This window comes from Armigeres subalbatus, chromosome 1 (assembly GCF_024139115.2).
Source record: "Armigeres subalbatus isolate Guangzhou_Male chromosome 1, GZ_Asu_2, whole genome shotgun sequence".
NCBI lineage: Eukaryota > Metazoa > Arthropoda > Insecta > Diptera > Culicidae > Armigeres > Armigeres subalbatus.
In genome coordinates, this window is record NC_085139.1 from 42,975,860 (window position 1) to 42,993,577 (window position 17,718).

General features: G+C 41.5%; 1 protein-coding gene across 3 annotated transcripts in view; it reads right to left on the bottom strand.

Moving 5' to 3' along the window:
- Positions 1-17,718, bottom strand: part of LOC134224884 (tensin-2) — a 367,057-nt gene that overhangs the window by 186,638 nt on the left and 162,701 nt on the right. The window lies entirely within an intron of this gene.

The window sequence follows — 17,718 nt, forward strand, 5'->3', positions numbered from 1 at the left end:
ATTAGACGGACTCGTTGGTGAAGAAGCATGCCACCTTATCTTGTGGCATTCAGACTAATATTGTTGCAAACTAAATTCGATTAACCATAAATGCAGCAAACGCTCAAGTTTAAGACTAATAAAAAATATTATATAACAATTTCCTTTCAAAAGTGTGTACATTCGTACTAATTTGGAGAAATATTTATGGTCATTCATGAAAAGCACTTCTCAGTGGGTCCGCACATCGTTTTCCACCTGTTCGATCCAACTTACTGCTGCAATTCGTAGTTTATTCTCCTCCTTCATCTTTTATCTGCATCAAGCCATAGATAGTACGCAACATTTTCCTTTCGAAAACTCCGTTGGTCCTCTACGAGCATCGTCCAGGTCTCGTGTCCGTAGAGAATTATCGGTCTAATAAGCATTCTGTAGATAGTAAGATTGGTATGGCTGCGAGATCTATTCGATTGAAGCGTTTTGTGGAGCCCAAACTCGTGGTAAGAGGCTCACGTTGTCTCCTCTTGAGCATCTTCCTATCATGTACTTCGGCTTCAACGTGTTGATGACTCCATCTACTCTACGTTACGTGCGGACTTCGTGAAAATCGTAACACTCGTGTCAATCCCTGCCCTTCACACCCTCCAAAGCGATGTTGAAGATCAGGCACGAAAAACCATCTCCTTGTAGTAACCCAATGCGCATTTTAAAAGGACTCGAAAATGCCCCTGAAACTTAAATCCGAGTTGTCCTACGAAGATATTCTTGTGGCAGAAAAAAACGCTTCAGACTACCATTCCGCGGGAGGCAGCAAAGCTTATGCATCGTTAGACGTTATCATTCGATACGGCACATAGACTGCCCGGTCCGATCTCCGGTCTGCACATTTCCTTCCTTCCTAACTAAGCGTTTATGTCGCCGATGACGATTTTGACGTACCGCAGCTGGCATCCATCGTATATATCTGCTCCAGCTGTGCATAGAACGTTTCTTTCTCTGACTGTAGCTTACGGGGAAGGGTCATTCGGCCTAATCTTATTTGACCGAATGCCACTTGATTGAATAAACTATCAGGCCGAAACCCATGTGGTCAAAAGTCATTTGGCCGAAAATGTTGAATATTTACGAAATATATTTATATATTATTATTTATTTATTCAGACTAAGGCCGGAGTGGCCTGTGCGGTATATAAGAGTCTTTTCCATTCGGCTCGGTCCATGGCTACACGACGCCAACCACGCAGTCTACGGAGGGTCCGCAAGTCATCTTCCACCTGATTGATCCACCTTGCCCGCTGCGCACCTCGCCTTCTTGTGCCCGTCGGATCGTTGTCGAGAACCATTTTCACCGGGTTACTGTCCGACATTCTGGCTACGTGCCCGGCCCATCGCAGTCGTCCGATTTTCGCGGCGTGAACGATGGATGGTTCTCCCAACAACTGATGCAATTCGTGGTTCATTCGCCTCCTCCACGTACCGTCCGCCATCTGCACCCCACCATAGATGGTACGCAGCACTTTCCTTTTGAAAACTCCAAGTGCGCGTTGGTCCTCCACGAGCATCGTCCAGGTCTCGTGTCCGTAGAGGACTACCGGTCTAATTAGCGTTTTGTAGATTGTCAGTTTGGTACGGCGGCGAACTCTATTCGATCGGAGCGTCTTGCGGAGTCCAAAGTACGTACGATTTCCAGCCACAATGCGTCTCCGAATTTCTCTGCTGGTGTCATTTTCGGCAGTCACCAGTGAGCCCAAGTACACAAATTCTTCTACCACCTCGATTTCGTCACCACCGATGCAAACCCGCGGTGGGTGGCTCACATTGTCTTTTCTTGAACCTCTTCCTATCATGTACTTCGTCTTCGACGTGTTGATGACTAGTCCGATCCGCTTAGCTTCCCTCTTCAGTCTGATGTAGGCTTCCTCCATCTTCTCAAAGTTACGTGCCATAATATCTATGTCCTCGGCGAAACCAAATAGCTGGACGGACTTATTGAAAATTGTACCACTCGTGTTAATCCCTGCTCTTCGTATTACGTTGCTACAATCCAGCTTATCGCCCTTTTTGTAGATGTGGCACACGACACCTTCCATCCACTCCTGCGGCAAAACTTCCTCCTCCCAAATCTTGGTAATGACCCAGTGCAGCGCTCCAGCCAGTGCACAGTGGGAAAAAAGCGACCCAAAAAGGTACCTATTTATTGCGGCTACTTGCTGCGGCGGAGAAATACCCTTCCTTAAGGGAAAATTCACGACAAATCGATTGGTGCTATTTTCGTTCATCGGAAATTATGGGAACTGGTCGTTTTGCCCCATTTACCCCTAAAAAACATATTTTTTATATGGGAGCTATACTTAAAAAGCGATTGCGGCTAACTACTCCTATGTTTACTAATGCTAATTTTGTAGAGAATACGTATGGTTAACATTCCGGCCCTGGGTCGTGACTGAAAGGGGCTGTTTTGCCCCATTTTCCTCTGAAAAATGCATTTTTCTTTGACAGCTACTCTTTAAAACCGATTGCGGCTAACTACCCCTATGTTTTCTGATGCTATTTTAGTAGAGAATAAGTATGGTATGTATTCCGACCCCAAATCATGACTGCAAGTGGCTGTTTTGCCCCATTTACCCCTAATAAACATATTTTTCCTTTGGCAGCTATACTTAAAAACCGATCGCGGCTAACTACTCCTATGTTTTCTGATGCTAATTTTGTTGAGAATGCATATGCCATACACGCCGAATCTAAATCGGAACTGAATGGTCCCGTTTTGCGCCATGTACCCCTGGAAAACGTATTTTTTCTATGGCAGCTATACTTTAAAACCGATTGCGGCTCACTACTTCTATGTTTTCTGATGCTTATTCGGTAAACAATACGTATGGTGTATATTCCGGCCCTAGATCGTGACTAGAAGTGGCTGTTTTGCCCCACTTTCCTCTAAAAGTAGCATTTCTCGCTTAACTTTTCAAAAGGACCTAAGTAACATTTTTTTCATGATTTAATTTGAATAGCGCAATCAACAGAACAACATGAAAGCTATTGATTGCAGTATTCAAATTAATTCATGAAAAAAATGTTACTTAGGTCCTTTTGAAAAGTGAAGCGAGATTTATTCTATGGAAGTTACGATTTAAAACCGATTGCGAATAACTGATTCTATTTTTTCTGATACTATACTATAATTCAGTGTTTATTACGAATGGTACATATCTTGTTATGTCTTGACTATACTGAAAAAAAACCAAAACTATTAAAAAAAAGGCTGTTTTCACTCAAAACCGCGCTTTGGACCATACATATTTTCTACTTAGTTAGAATCAGAAAATATATAAATAGTTATATACAATTGATTTTAAATATTAGCTGTCAAAGTAAAATGATTTTAGAGAGGAGAATGGGGCAAAATAGCGAAATCCAGTCATGATCTAAGGCAGGCATATACACCATACGTTTCTCTACTAAATTATCATCAGGTAACATAGAAATAAATAGTCGCAATCGGTTTTAAATCGTTGCTGTCATAGAAATGCATTTTGTAGAGGAAAAAGGGGCAAACAGCCACTTTCAGTTTCGATCTAGATCCGGAACGTATAGCATATGTATTCTCTACAAATTTCGGAATAAGAAAACAAAAAAAGTTAGTGGCAAATGGTTTTAAAGAATAGCTGTCATAGAATAAATTCATTTTTAGAGGAAAATGGGGCAAAACAGTTACTTTTAGTCGTAATCTTGGACCGGAATATATACCATACTTATTTTCTACACAATTAGCATAAGAAAAAAAAATGGTTATTCGCAATCGATTTTAAATAACAGCTGTCATAGAGAATAATCATTTTTAGAGGAAAATGGGGCAAAAAAGCCCCTTCCAGTCACGATTCAGGGCCGGAATATATACAATACAATACGTATTAACCTTAGAAAACATAGGAGTCAATCAGCCACAATCAGTTTTTAAGTTTAGCTGCCATAGAAAAATGTATTTATTAGGGGTAAATGGGGCAAAACAGCCACTTGCAGTCATGATTTGGGTTCGGAATATATACCATACTTATTCTCTACTGAAATAGCATCAGAAAACATAGGGGTAGTTAGCCGCAATCGGTTTTAAAGAGTAGCTGTCATAGAAAAATGCATTTTTCAGAGGAAAATGGGGCAAAACAGCCCCTTCCAGTCACGACCCATGGCCGGAATGTTTACCATACGTATTCTCAACAAAATTAGCATTAGTAAACATAGGAGTAGTTAGCCGCAATCGCTTTTTAAGTATAGCTCCCATATAAAAAATATGTTTTTTAGGGGTAAATGGGGCAAAACGGCAAGTTCCCATAATTTCCGGTGAACGAAAATAGCACCAATCGATTTGTCGTGAATTTTACCTTAAGGAAGGGTATTTCTCCGCCGCAGCAAGTTGCCGCAATAAATAGGTACCTTTTTGGGTCACTTTTTCCCCACTGTGCAGTGCCTCACCACCGTGTTTAAATAGCTCTCCTGGTAGTTGGTCAACCCCAGGGGCTCTGTTGTTCTTATATATACGAAATATATTTACGAAAATGTCGAATTATTTTATAATATACGACCAAATTGGTCATTAGGCTGAATAGGTCATTTGGCCGAATTAGCCATTCTGCCGATCGGGTAAATTGGCCGCGAGTGCCTTCGGTCAAAATGGTCGTTCGGGAGAAAGTCCCATTAGGTAGAACGGGTCATCTGACCAAAAATGTCGATGAGCAGAACAGGCAGCAGAACAGGTCATTTGGCCGAAAACTCTGTTTGGCCTTAATGATTCTTCGGCAGAAAAGGCCACTTTTCACAGTAAGAAGTGCGGAATGAGAAATGGGAAGTGAGAAGTGGAATATGATGAAGAAGAATTGCTTTTGACCACACGCCGAGTCTCCTTGGGCCATTATCTAAGGGATCAATGGCTGGGATGACCACTGCACCAGGCAGGGGTTAGATCTGGGCTGCGGCGAGGTTTATGTCGTTAAAATCGGTGCGACAAGGGAGGTCCACGCCACTAATCGTCATGGCGCCCTCGAACTTCTCCCAGTTCGCTTCACCACATTTCCAACGGCGTCTCTTGATGTCGATAGGAGGAGGAGGAGCATTGGCTGAAATCTGTATTGGGAAGTGGTTGCTACCATACAAATCGGTACCGGCTTTTCAGCAGAAGCGCGGTAGGACAGATCTACTTATCGCGGAGACATGGATAGCTGTGACAGAGTGCCCGTTGAAGGAGGTGAGAGACTCGTCATTCCTGGAACGCTCCAGCTAGAACAGTGTCTCGAAGGTCCGCCATGGACCCTCCCCACATAGGGTGATGGGCGTAGTTTTCTGGATTAAATAACTAGCTTTTAGCGCTGTATGGAATGTAGGCATTGATGATTGTGTTCGGCAGGCAATATCGAGGGAATCGAAAGGGATGCCCTTCAGGACCCCGAAGGCTACGGATTACCTGATTTACCATCCGGGACGGAGTGCCCGGAGAGTTCTGCACGCTGCAACGGTTGGAACATATGGCCCGGGTGGGAGTCCTCGGAATGCACGGAACGCGTCCTTGGAGGGTGGAACTTATTGTTCAGATCGCATTGATTGGGTTGGTTACATACGAGACTTGTTGAGACGGAAAAATTCCTACATTGCACTTTATCTAAATCTTGCAGCTTTCTTCCCACGTCGTCCGTCCAAAGATCCAATCGCGACCCAAGAACGTCGACAGTTTTGTGCTTCTTCCTACGTGGAATCACAGCGGCTTGAGACTTACCGCTTGACAAGCTTGCATGGAAGATAATGCGTCCCTCTTTCCGATGGTGCCGGAGGTTGTTCCCTAGTTCAGGTGTGAGAAGGAAGCCCGCACTGGAGTGAAAGGGGGGAGGGGGGTTTGACTACCAAATGATCTGGACAGGCTCTTCTTGGTTACTTCATCTACTGGATGCCCAACTCGCTTCAATTTTCATAACACGAGAACTCGCGTGTTGTAAAAAGTATAACAGTCTGAAAATCAGTTATATTGAAGCCAATTAAAATGATTTCAACGTTATTTTTTCGGGACAATAATAAAGGGGATAGAAACTCTCACTAAGGACTATCTTTAAGTCCAATGAATCTTCTGCTGGTCCTTCGGAAGATCCGGAACAAACGGAAAACCGGTGAAAATAGTCAATTTTCTGAACAGATGGCGCTGTGTTTCTTGTAACATTTCTATAAATCCTGGCGTAGTGAAACAAATTCTAAATCCATCTATGATCGATCCCTTGCGGCCGTACGTGTAAATTAAAAAAAAAAAATGATTTGGAATTCTTCCACTTAGCGGCGCTAGTGTATATGAACCTACCAGTTTGGTTCGATATCTTGGGATCTGTGAAAATTAGAGAGGAATACATGGTGGTTTGATGCAAATTAGTCAACTGACTAAAAAGATATCTCATTTTTACTCAATGTGTTATACATTTTCCAACAATGCGAGTCCTGGAACGTTTAAACTGATCTGTAACTCAAGAATTTTGATTTCCTTCATAACGTTGAAAAAGATGACAACTTTCAAAATCTCAACGATTCCGTTATATTCAAGCCAACTGGGTGTCTCATGTGCATTAGTGCCGCCAAGCGAATGAATTCCAAACTAAATTGATTTTCACCTCAATGATTTTTATTTTATACACATATTTGTGAAAGACGACAACTCTTCTATTCATGATGTCTTGGCTTATCATTCTTTACCTTTTTCTTCATGTTTGAGGTTCGCTATTTTTTGCCAACCGATGTCGGTTTTTGTTGTTAAGGAAGGGTTAATTCGGGTGGGGGAAGGGTTATTTGGACGAAACCCATTCAGCCGAAAGCCATTTGGCCGAATGTCACTAGGCCGAACAGACCATTAGACCGGAACCAATCTGGCCGAAAGTCATTTGGCCGAAAGGTTGTTTGGCCGAATGGGTCATTTGGCCGAAAGGGTCATTTAGCCGAAAGGGTCGTTTGGCCGAAAAAGTTGTTTGGCCGAATGGGTCATTTGGCCGAAAGGGCCATTTGGCCGAAAGGGTCATTTGGCCGAACGGGTCAATAGCCCGAAAGGGTCATTAGCCCGAAAGGGTCATTTGGCCGAAAGAGTCGTTTGGCCGAAAGGGTTATTTGGCCGAATGGGTCATTTGCCCGAGCAGCACAAGTCAGACTAAAATGGTTGCAGCAACTTGATAGTGACCAAATCTAGTCGCATATCCGTTGCAGTAATCTATGTGGGACATGTGTGCTACTTGGGTGGCCGAATGGGTCATTTTGCCGAATGGGTCATTTGCCTGAAAGGGTCATTTGGCCGAAAGGGCCATTCGGCCGAAAGGGTTATTTGGCCGAAGGGCATTTGGCCGATAGGGTCATTTGGCCGAATAAGGTGAGTGAGTAAATAGTAAGACGTCTAACTTCTCAATCCTTATTTCTCACTTCGTACTGTAAAAAAGAGAAGCGCGAAGTGAGTAGTGAGACGTCTCACTACTCACTTCGCGCTTCTCATTTTCTACAGCGAGAAGTTATAAATGACAAGTGAGAAGTGAGACGTCTCTCTTCTCATTCCTAATTTCTCACATTTGAAGTGAACTATTCGGCCAAATTACTCTTTCGGCCAAATTACTCTTTCGGCCTAATGACCCGTTCGGCCAAATGACCGTTTAGGCCAAACGACCCTTTCGGCCAAATGACCCTTTCGGCCAAATGACCCTTTCGGCCTGATGGTCTGTTCGGCCAAACAACTTTCGGCCTAGTGGCATTCGGCCAAATGGCTTTCGACCGAATGGGTTTCGGCCAAATGACCCATTCGGGTAAAACCCGAACAAATAAAAGCTTGAAATCATTTTTTTATTTACTGCCATATGTGGTTGAACTTTTTAGTAAACTTAAAGAATACCTTATTTGGTAAAACATTTCTGAAACCACGAAACCACCATTTCAGTATCGCTCATATATTTTAGGATCAAAATCAGTTATTGTTCTAACTTCTTGTTTTTAACCTGACAAGATTTTGACCTGTAGCAGAATTTTAGAGCATACAATAGAGCATGTTTTTGCAGAACATATATTGTGACATATGAAATTTTAACGATTAAACTAGACTGAAAAACTGTTTTTAGGATCGTTTAAATACCCATTTTTTGATTTAAAAAAAAGATTATTTCATGCACAGAATGGTGTTGTTTTATTTAAATATGTTAAAATTTGTACAGAAACAACACTCAATGCATTGGTATATTAGGGCGTCCAACTTGTTCTGAAGTACGTATTTCCGGATGCCTAAATATCTAGAAATGTAATGTCCCAAAATCAGAAACATTTAAACGTAAAACTTTGCAGGTACTACAAAGTGTCAAGGATCTTAGAACATTCTATTTACCCATTCAATCAAGGTTTGAAATGATTATTAGTTTAAGCTGCTTCAATCCTTTGAGGATCATCAAAAATTCAAGAAAATCAGAACATTGATCCCATGAGAAAAGCCAAGTCTTCAAGGGAAAAGAATAGAGTTGAAAAAAAAAGTTGGCTAATTTTGCTCATAATTGCTTGGTATGTTCTTCATCGAAAATAATTAGACCCGTATATTTTTATTTTTTTATTAGGTTGACCATGTTCGATATAGGGTTACCAGAAAAATCGCTATTTCTCGAAATTTTTTATTTTGAAAAAATCAAAACTTTTGAACCACTGGATCGATTTGTAATGTTTGTTTTTATATGGATAGAAAGCTTATTACTTCTAGTTCTTACTAAAATATTTGGTTTGGTGTATTGGTGTACTCAAATTTGCTAAAATGGTCAAAATATTCGTTTTTTAATGATTTTTGAAATGTTGGACCACAACGACTATATATTTTTAATTTTTTTTTATGAAAATTCATTTTTACATAACATATCAAAAAATTAGAAATGTTCATCGAGCCGTTTTTGAGCTACATTTTTTTTTGAAAATTTCAAATTTTCTGCTCATACACACATGGAATGAATGTTGTTTTCCATTATTTCAAATAGCGATTAATATCTCGGTCCGCTGAGTCGATATAATTTTATTCATTTTTATTCAAGCTATTTCATACTTTCGAGATTCTCCTAGACGTTCTGGATCTCTGACCTTTACTTCTATCTATGATGGTCGTCAACCCGTGCAAATCGGGGCAAACAAAACTTATCTCCAAATCCCAGGTTACTTGTTTTAAGCCTCGTTATTTTTTTTGTTCAGTCACCATCCTGATAAAAAATTTTGCTGGGAAAAGTGTGTACCTAGCACTCCTTTTTGATTTTACACAGTGAATCTAAAATGGTAGGTGTACATGACACATTACAATCACGCTATTTTGACATATTAAATTCACAGTTTTCATTGGTATGACGATTAACACAATTAACCAAAACTTTTTTTTCCATAATATTTGGAGCACTAGTTGCCAAAATAAAGCTTGCGATTATCATTTGAAGCAGCACAGCTTTTACAAACTATTTAAAGTGAATGGTGCACCAAGAGCTAAAATTAGGAAAATTTGCCGAACATTCGGCTAGAAACTTTTGATAGCTTAAATAAGAGATTGTGCTCTATTATGAAGATTTACAACGATAAATATTCTCAACCACAGCTTATTAGGCTAAAGTTGAGCCATATATCCTAATAGAATTAGGATAGGCAAGCAATTTCTCTTACCTTTATATCTTCCAAAAAAAAATTTGTTAAGGAGTTTTGTAGCTCTTGTTAACACGTGAATGTTTGCCGAAGACAATATATTTTGCACTTAGAATGTGAGAAAATCGTTTCTTTACGAATAATATCAAACAGTTTTAAGCAATGATAGGCACATAAAATCATTTCATTTTCATTTACATTTAATCAATATTTCTGTAAATAAGCCTAAGACCTTGAGGCAGATCGAACATCGATAAGTAGATCGCAATTCAGTGGGAACACAATAAATTAAATAAAAGAGAAGACTATTCAAACCAACAAGTTAAAAATGACCCCTCCAAAGGGTTAATTTTACCCCGCATAGGGAAATGAAATGAACTGGAAATATATTGCACATCGTCGTCAAGCCAAGCCACAGATCAATGACCCGCTGGCGCTGCCATGTTTCTCGTTTCTCATCATTCGTCATCGGGCTGGCCCTGGTAAGTGCCTTTTCGTTCGTTCCATTCGAAGGGATGGTTCCGGGGATTTTCGCATTTCGAATTCGACACGATTACGTCAGCTGTGCCAAAAATTCAAAAATACATATAATGCCACGCCACAATCCTTCTTCGAGTCCTGCGGGAAATTCACACGAATGCGCGTAGGAAGTGTAATCCGAAACCTGGGTCCCGACCGAAGACCTCCCGCAGCAAAGTAAGCGACTCGAAAGGAATTTATGCACGCCTCGCCTGCTTGACTGGATATGGTCGAATTATGTTGCTCGGAGATCGTGACTCCGGCAGGCCTTGACTTGGGCAACGCGAGCCGCTGTGGCTCGCGTAGTCTGTTATTGGTTGCGAGCATAAATCACGACATTTGGGAAGCGCGCGGCGGCGATGATGTTGCGTGTAGCGCGGTCTCAGTCTCAAAAATTTAAAATCTGCGAGGCGTCACGTCGTGTCATATTGTGTGCCCCACGGTGATAGGTTTTCAGCTCAAAAAAGGCAACCGCGCATAATTACCCGATCGCAACAAATAGTAGATTAATCAAGCGAACGTGCCCCAATCTAATGATGACATTAGGCCGGGCCTAATGATGCGACCGGCTCGGATAAATAATGGCCAATCGTTTCACCTTTTCGGATTCGGTTGTCGCGCTGCTGCCGCACCCGAGTTGGTTTCATAAGGGTTTAGATCGTCATCGGTCGGAGGTTTTGAATGCAGAGTGAAAGTTAAAGGTTACGACTCTATGTGGTTCAAATATTTCCTCTACCAATTCTAGTTTGTTCTGTGGTTGAATTCATTATCTCTTTAAAAAAAATGGAAATTACTGGTGCAGTCAGTTATCGACAGTGGCGAAGCGTTGAAAATGGCAAATTGCACGTCGCCAGGGTATGATATTAATTATATTGGCTCGAAGTCCAGAAAAAAACTTCACATGTGATCTGTCTGTGGCACCACTAATGGCCTTTTCCTTGTTTCACCTTAATTAAAAAAAACTTGTTGCACACCAATCAGTTTTTCACTTCGGCACGTTGATCTTAATGAAGTCAAATCGATATGCCAACTGCGACTTTTTATTTCGATTTCTTCGAACTCAGCAACTTCCAAGGCTTCATCAGTGCGACATTTTTTTAACCCGGCTACTCTGGCTGCCAGCAGGAGGCGTTAAAACGAATTCCTCTTTTTCAGCACAGGTAGAGATTGCAGATGCCTACGCTGTTGCGCATCTCATTAGCAGCGGACTCACGTCTCCGCCACATTAACCGTCATCATGCCAGGCACGATTTGTGAGAGAAGTCTTCATCGCACCACACCGCCTTGCAATTCACGCGGGGTGTCATCCGACGTCACGTGGCTATTTATCGGGGCACAAAGCGCGTTTATGAGACCTGCTTAACCTCATGAAAGGATGCGGAGGCTGAGGTAAATTATGACAACCGTGCGGAGATTTTAAATAATTGCGAGACAGCGATGCTGTTAGGCAGGAAGTAAGTGAAGTTTATTGGACATAATCGAGAGAGCTATTGGGGACTGCATGAGTGTGTTTCAAGGATGCCAGGGCCTTGAAAAATATGCACAGCTGTCGGTACTGGCAATTGTTGTGATCATCATGCGCCAGAGAGAAAAGAGTTTTTTTTATTCGTTTTCTGATCAATTGTCTCTTGTTTATTTGTATCGTTTTTCTAACTTGGATAAGGTACCCCGGTGCAAGAAGAACCAGAATATACGCTAGTTTAGCCAAATTGTTGAAGCATACTTAGAAAACAGGGTATTCAGAACAACAGCATAATTGCCTCCGCTCTTGATGTGTACACGCTTTGGAACCCATTTATTCAATTACATAAATTGAAACAATAGAGACAGAAGAAAATTTACCTGTGGGACTAATTTACCTCTTCAAACGGGGCAAGTGAGACCTATTCCGTTTTATACTTTTCAACAAACCTAAAATATATTGTCGTTGTATTTGCAGATCATGGATAGAGGTTGGTTGATTGTCGGACTACTGATGTTGCAATAAAGTTTATAATGTTATCAGATATGGAAAACAAGTCAACAGCTGATGTGATTTTCAACCGGCCGTTGAATTCTTCCCCATGAGGTCAAATTCGTACCAAATGTTTAAGACCTAGCTGGAATTAATAATCAAATCTTTATTTAGTTTTCGAATAAATATTTCTCTTTTTAGAATTTTAATTATCAATAGCCTTATTCAAAAAGTGCAGTGTTGTTCCAATAGAACAGGACGGGCAGTTTATGTGTGCAGCACTCTATTTATCTGGAAAATGAGAAATCTGACGCAAAGTGAAATAATAATTAAACTTCTGGACCTATTGAAGAATAAAAACAACAATTGCAACCATTTATACGTAAAAATAACGCATAATTATACGGGACATATTTTTTAGACTTTAAAATTATTTAAATTAGGCCGTCCCTTATTTTGTAAAAATTGTAAATTTGAATAGCTCAAACTCTTAAAATTGTAAAAAAATAAATGTGCAAAATTTGAGCTCGATACGTGGTCTCTCAACGGACCTTAAGTTTCCCATATGTGTGTGAGCTCACGCTCTGGACAAGCACTTCGGTTCAATTGGTGTAAATAGCCGTGTTCGTAAATAAGAGCGGAAGTTCGGTTATAGGCACCCCTACGTATCTTTTGACAGATATCAGATGTTGTCATTCTGACTACAGTGACTATAATAACAGTGTCGTCAAGTGTCAGAATTGGAACAGAATCGCCTGTCAGTTTCATACAAATGCGCATTCCAAACGAGCAGGAGACCTGTCAAACGTAACACTTGACGTTACTCTTCTTATAAGGCTCTAATTCTGACAACCGTCATTGTTTTTTAAAGTAACATGATATTTTGTGCTCAATATCAACCCAAATACACATCTCTGATTCGAAATAAGAATAAACCATATTTTTACAAGAAAAACAACGTAAAATTTTGTTTAACTTTTCTAACTTGTCATAACCTGCCGATACAAATATTAAATTTATTTTATGTCCGACAGTTCTTGAAAAATACGAGGGGGAGGTGGGAATAAAAAAATATCAAGGAAACGAAAAAAAGTCCAAAATGGGAATGAATGCATGAAAAATTTGGGATTTTAATGGAAAATTATAGGAAAGAATGTTTAAAGAAAGCAAAGAATATGAATATTTGTAACATATTTAGCCAGTAAATGTACTTAGCACAAACTTTATATATGTACCTAATAAAACAAATACTGGAACTTATTTCCATGTAATTTTATTTTGAAATCAGAGATGTGTTGTCAGAACATGGATGTTTTATGAAGGTTCGGAATTACAGACTTTCCGGACTATACGGAATAGATAGGTAAAGTTTGAAGTAGAATCGGTGAAGCACGTCGTATAGGCTCGTCATATCATGCTCACGTTCCTAAAATTATTGAAATGCCATGCTACTTGTTAGCGCCATAGATACGGCCTCGAATAAACCCGTAGAGAGGATGCAATGGACGTTGAACTCAAGCAAGAAATATGCGTGGATCAGCTGCGATGGTTTCTGTACAGTCGTAAAGAGGCCATTACGGCTCATACACTGCGGTTGCTGCCTGGGCGCTTCCCAATCCTTACACGATCTAAGATGTCTTATCATAAAACGACGCCTCCAGAGAGCAACTATTGGATACCCTTGTGGTCCGAGGTAAACAACCCTACAGGGAAGTAATAAGTGTTTTGGGGGATCGCGATGTGGTATATATGCAGACTATCTATGCCTTTCTTTGCTCGTCTGACTATTTCATTTGTTTTTTCTTTCCAAGTTTTTTTTCTTGTTTTTGTCTTATTGTTCCGTGTACCATGAAGCTCTGGCCATCCGAAAGATGCTCCCTGACGAACAACAACTGGAGCACGACGCTACGCTACAACGTTTTTGACGTCAAATACCCGGATGAGCAGCTGAAAAAACCCAAAACCAAAATCACAACCCTGTCCATCCTGAAATTACGCAATCTAACCTTGAGTCACCACGAGTATCTTGGTCAATGTCCCTTTCCCCTTACTAACTGTTAATAATAATGATATAGTTTTTAAATATCATAAAGAGTCTCGGCTCCGTTAAGTGTTATACACGCCTGAGCCTGTCAAATAAATGCAATAGATAAAAAAAAAAGATGTCTTATCAGGTGTCTGGTTGCAGATTTTGGTTTATCCTACTCCAAGGTACGATACATTGAAAACAAGCTTGCTTTTTAAGAGGTACAGCTCCACTTCTTCTTCTTCTTCTCTTATTGGCATTACGTCCCCACACTGGGACAGAGCCGCCTCGCAGCTTAGTGTTCATTAAGCACTTCGACAGTTATTAACTGCGAGGTTTCTAAGCCAGGTTACCATTTTTGAATTCGTATATCATGAGGCTAACACGATGATACTTTTATGCCCAGGGAAGTCGAGACAATTTCCAATCCGAAAATTGCCTAGACCGGCACCGGGAATCGAACCTAGCCACCCTTAGCATGGTCTTGCTTTGTAGCCCCGCGTCTTACCACACGGCTAAGGATGGCCCCTTATCCATCCCCCAGCTCCACTTGTTTTGTGAAAAATAAAATATTCTTCCAAAGAAGTTCTAAAATAAATCTCTATTAGTTAGCTAATCAACGTTACCCAATTCATAGGATATACAGCACTAGGATTGGTTTCTTTCTCAGCACCCATGTATGTGGCGTTCATTAAGTGGGATCCAATTCTCACACACCCACTCTTGTGTTCTGAGCACGTTTTAGGGTACATCCCAAGCAGCACAACTTCGGAAAGAAACAATATTTGCGTATGTGCCATCAAATATAACTCTCTTACAATCTAAAAAGCGCAAGAGGTGGAGCCTACGGAAACATCCTTCGATTTCAGTAAAATTTGCAATAATGTTGCAAAATACTACAGCAGAAAAAAATAAAATAAAAATATAAAACTGGATTCGATTTATGGATCTTGTGATTGATAGTCCTTCACTCTACCACAGCACCATTCGACACTTCGAAGGGACTGCATGTTGACTCACCATAAAAACCATACGATTATGAAGTTTTGTACTCGGGTTTTCTGCTACTTGATTGCACCATCACCGGAAAAAAATGTTAGTTGTCAAAACGTTGAACGATGCTAAATTTAACATGAAGACACACTCAACTTATTTGCAACTTAATTTAAACAAACAAATAAATTTTGAAAGACGCATTGAAGTTACATGGTGAAAAATATGCAACTTGATGATTTTGTTTCGTGTTTGCAACATAAAGTGCAGTATTTTTTGGTTGTTTGTTTCCAAATGTCAAACACGTACTGCATTGCAATGTTAATGAAACATTGATCACAACTCGAACGTTTTTGACATCTTGATGCAACTTTTTCGTGCTTTGATGTTTTCCCAATGCCTTTAATGAAACTGATTAGAAACAAAGTGCTTTTTGGAAGATGTTGCGTGTGCTACTTGGGATGGGGCCAACGTTAAGGATCTCCATTCTTGGCTTGAACCCAAGTCTGATTCCCATCGACTTTGTTCATTTTTCTGTTAGGGGTTTGCCGCCATGCGATGTTCTGCCGGATTCCAGCGATTGCTTGCAGATTTCGTCGTTGTCTGTGTCCGGCCTACGCCCATTCACACTGTGGAGTTGCCGTTGATATTTGATCGTTGATGGGGCTCAGTATTCGGGATCCAGTTGTGAGCCCACCAGACGCGGCCCGAGCTGTAAAACATAGACATCGGGTGATGAATACTTGCAAATCCATGTGATCTTTGCCAATACGCACCTAATCTCACTGGTGTATAACATCACAGATTTCACGTTAGAGTTGAGTATTCGAGGTTTGGTGCATTGCCTGGACAGATTGGATCTACACGTTCTATGTTGTTCTTGGTCTGCCGTCCGACGTTTGCTGGCTTTGGTTTCGACCTTCTCCACTGTTTGCCCTGCTACCGTGGCGTTGGTGTTTAATGTGTGGGAGCATACGACCAGGTCATTAAGTTTACTCTACTTGGTAGAGCGCTGTGGCGTTAGTAGAGCAGTATTATCATCTCGTTCGATTGCTCTATGGAGGTATAATATATGCACCCTTGTCTCACTCTTGTACTTACTTACGAGTCCACGAGTCAATCAGTTCCAAATGGAGGGACTCTTGAAATTAAATTACCTGCTCCAACATGATGCAAAGCGTGACAGAATGGTTCTCACATGATCGTCCGAGGCGGAATCCTGCCTGCTGCCGTCGGAGAATTGTCAACCTTTCCCTATATCTGAATTAGGAGAGGTTGTCAAAACTTGAAGAAGTTGTTGTAAGTTGTCGAGCCAACGTTTCAGCTGATCAGCTGGATCGATGAGTGATTGACATGCCGCATCTTTATCTATCATCCACGGATTTGTCCTTGCTCCATTCAGGAGGCGTCGTGAAATATCGAAGAGGAAATGAATATCGCCGGTTGATGCGGGTTTCCTACCGTCGTCGGCCGGGGAGTCCTCCCTCACCCGCTTATCATGACTGCAGGCAGCAACATTTGACTTACTTCCCAGACCCGCTTTTAGGTGGCAGGATTAGTATTTAGATCCTCTAGAAATGGATCAACTGAAAACGGAGACGATGCCTTCTTGAGTCCGTAATAAACACAGTGCTGAAATCGCTTCTGACTATCATCTTCTAATTGGCGACAACGCATTGCTCGGATTGATTGGTGTCAAGAGGGGCTCGGGCGACAAATCAAAATAGACCGACCACAAGATCCAGCTGTGAAGAAAACCTTCGTTGAAGATCCTATTATTATTATTATTTATTCAGACTAAGGACGAAGTGGCCTGTGCGGTATATAAGAGTCTTCTCCATTCGGCTCGGTCCATGGCTACACGTCGCCAACCACGCAGTCTACGGAGGGTCCGCAAGTCATCTTCCACCTGATCGATCCACCTTGCCCGCTGCGCACCTCGCCTTCTTGTGCCCGTCGGATCGTTGTCGAGAACCATTTTCACCGGGTTACTGTCCGACATTCTGGCTACGTGCCCGGCCCATCGCAGTCGTCCGATTTTCGCGGTGTGAACGAAGCTGATGCTATTCGTGGTTCATTCGCCTCCTCCACGTACCGTCCGCCATCTGCACCCCACCATAGATGGTACGCAGCACTTTCCTTTCGAAAACTCCCAGTGCGCGTTGGTCCTCCACGAGCATCGTCCAGGTCTCGTGTCCGTAGAGGACTACCGGTCTAATTAGCGTTTTGTAGATTGTTAGTTTGGTACGGCGGCGAACTCTATTCGATCGGAGCGTCTTACGGAGTCCAAAGTACGTACGATTTCCAGCCACTATGCGTCTCCGAATTTCTCTGCTGGTGTCATTTTCGGCAGTCACCAGTGAGCCCAAGTACACAAATTCTTCTACCACCTCGATTTCGTCACCACCGATGCAAACTCGCGGTGGGTGGCTCACATTGTCTTCTCTTGAACCTCTGCCTATCATGTACTTCGTCTTCGACGTGTTGATGAATAGTCCGATCCGCTTAGCTTCCCTCTTCAGTCTGATGTAGGCTTCCTCCATCTTCTCAAAGTTACGTGCCATAATATCTATGTCGTCGGCGAAACCAAATAGCTGGA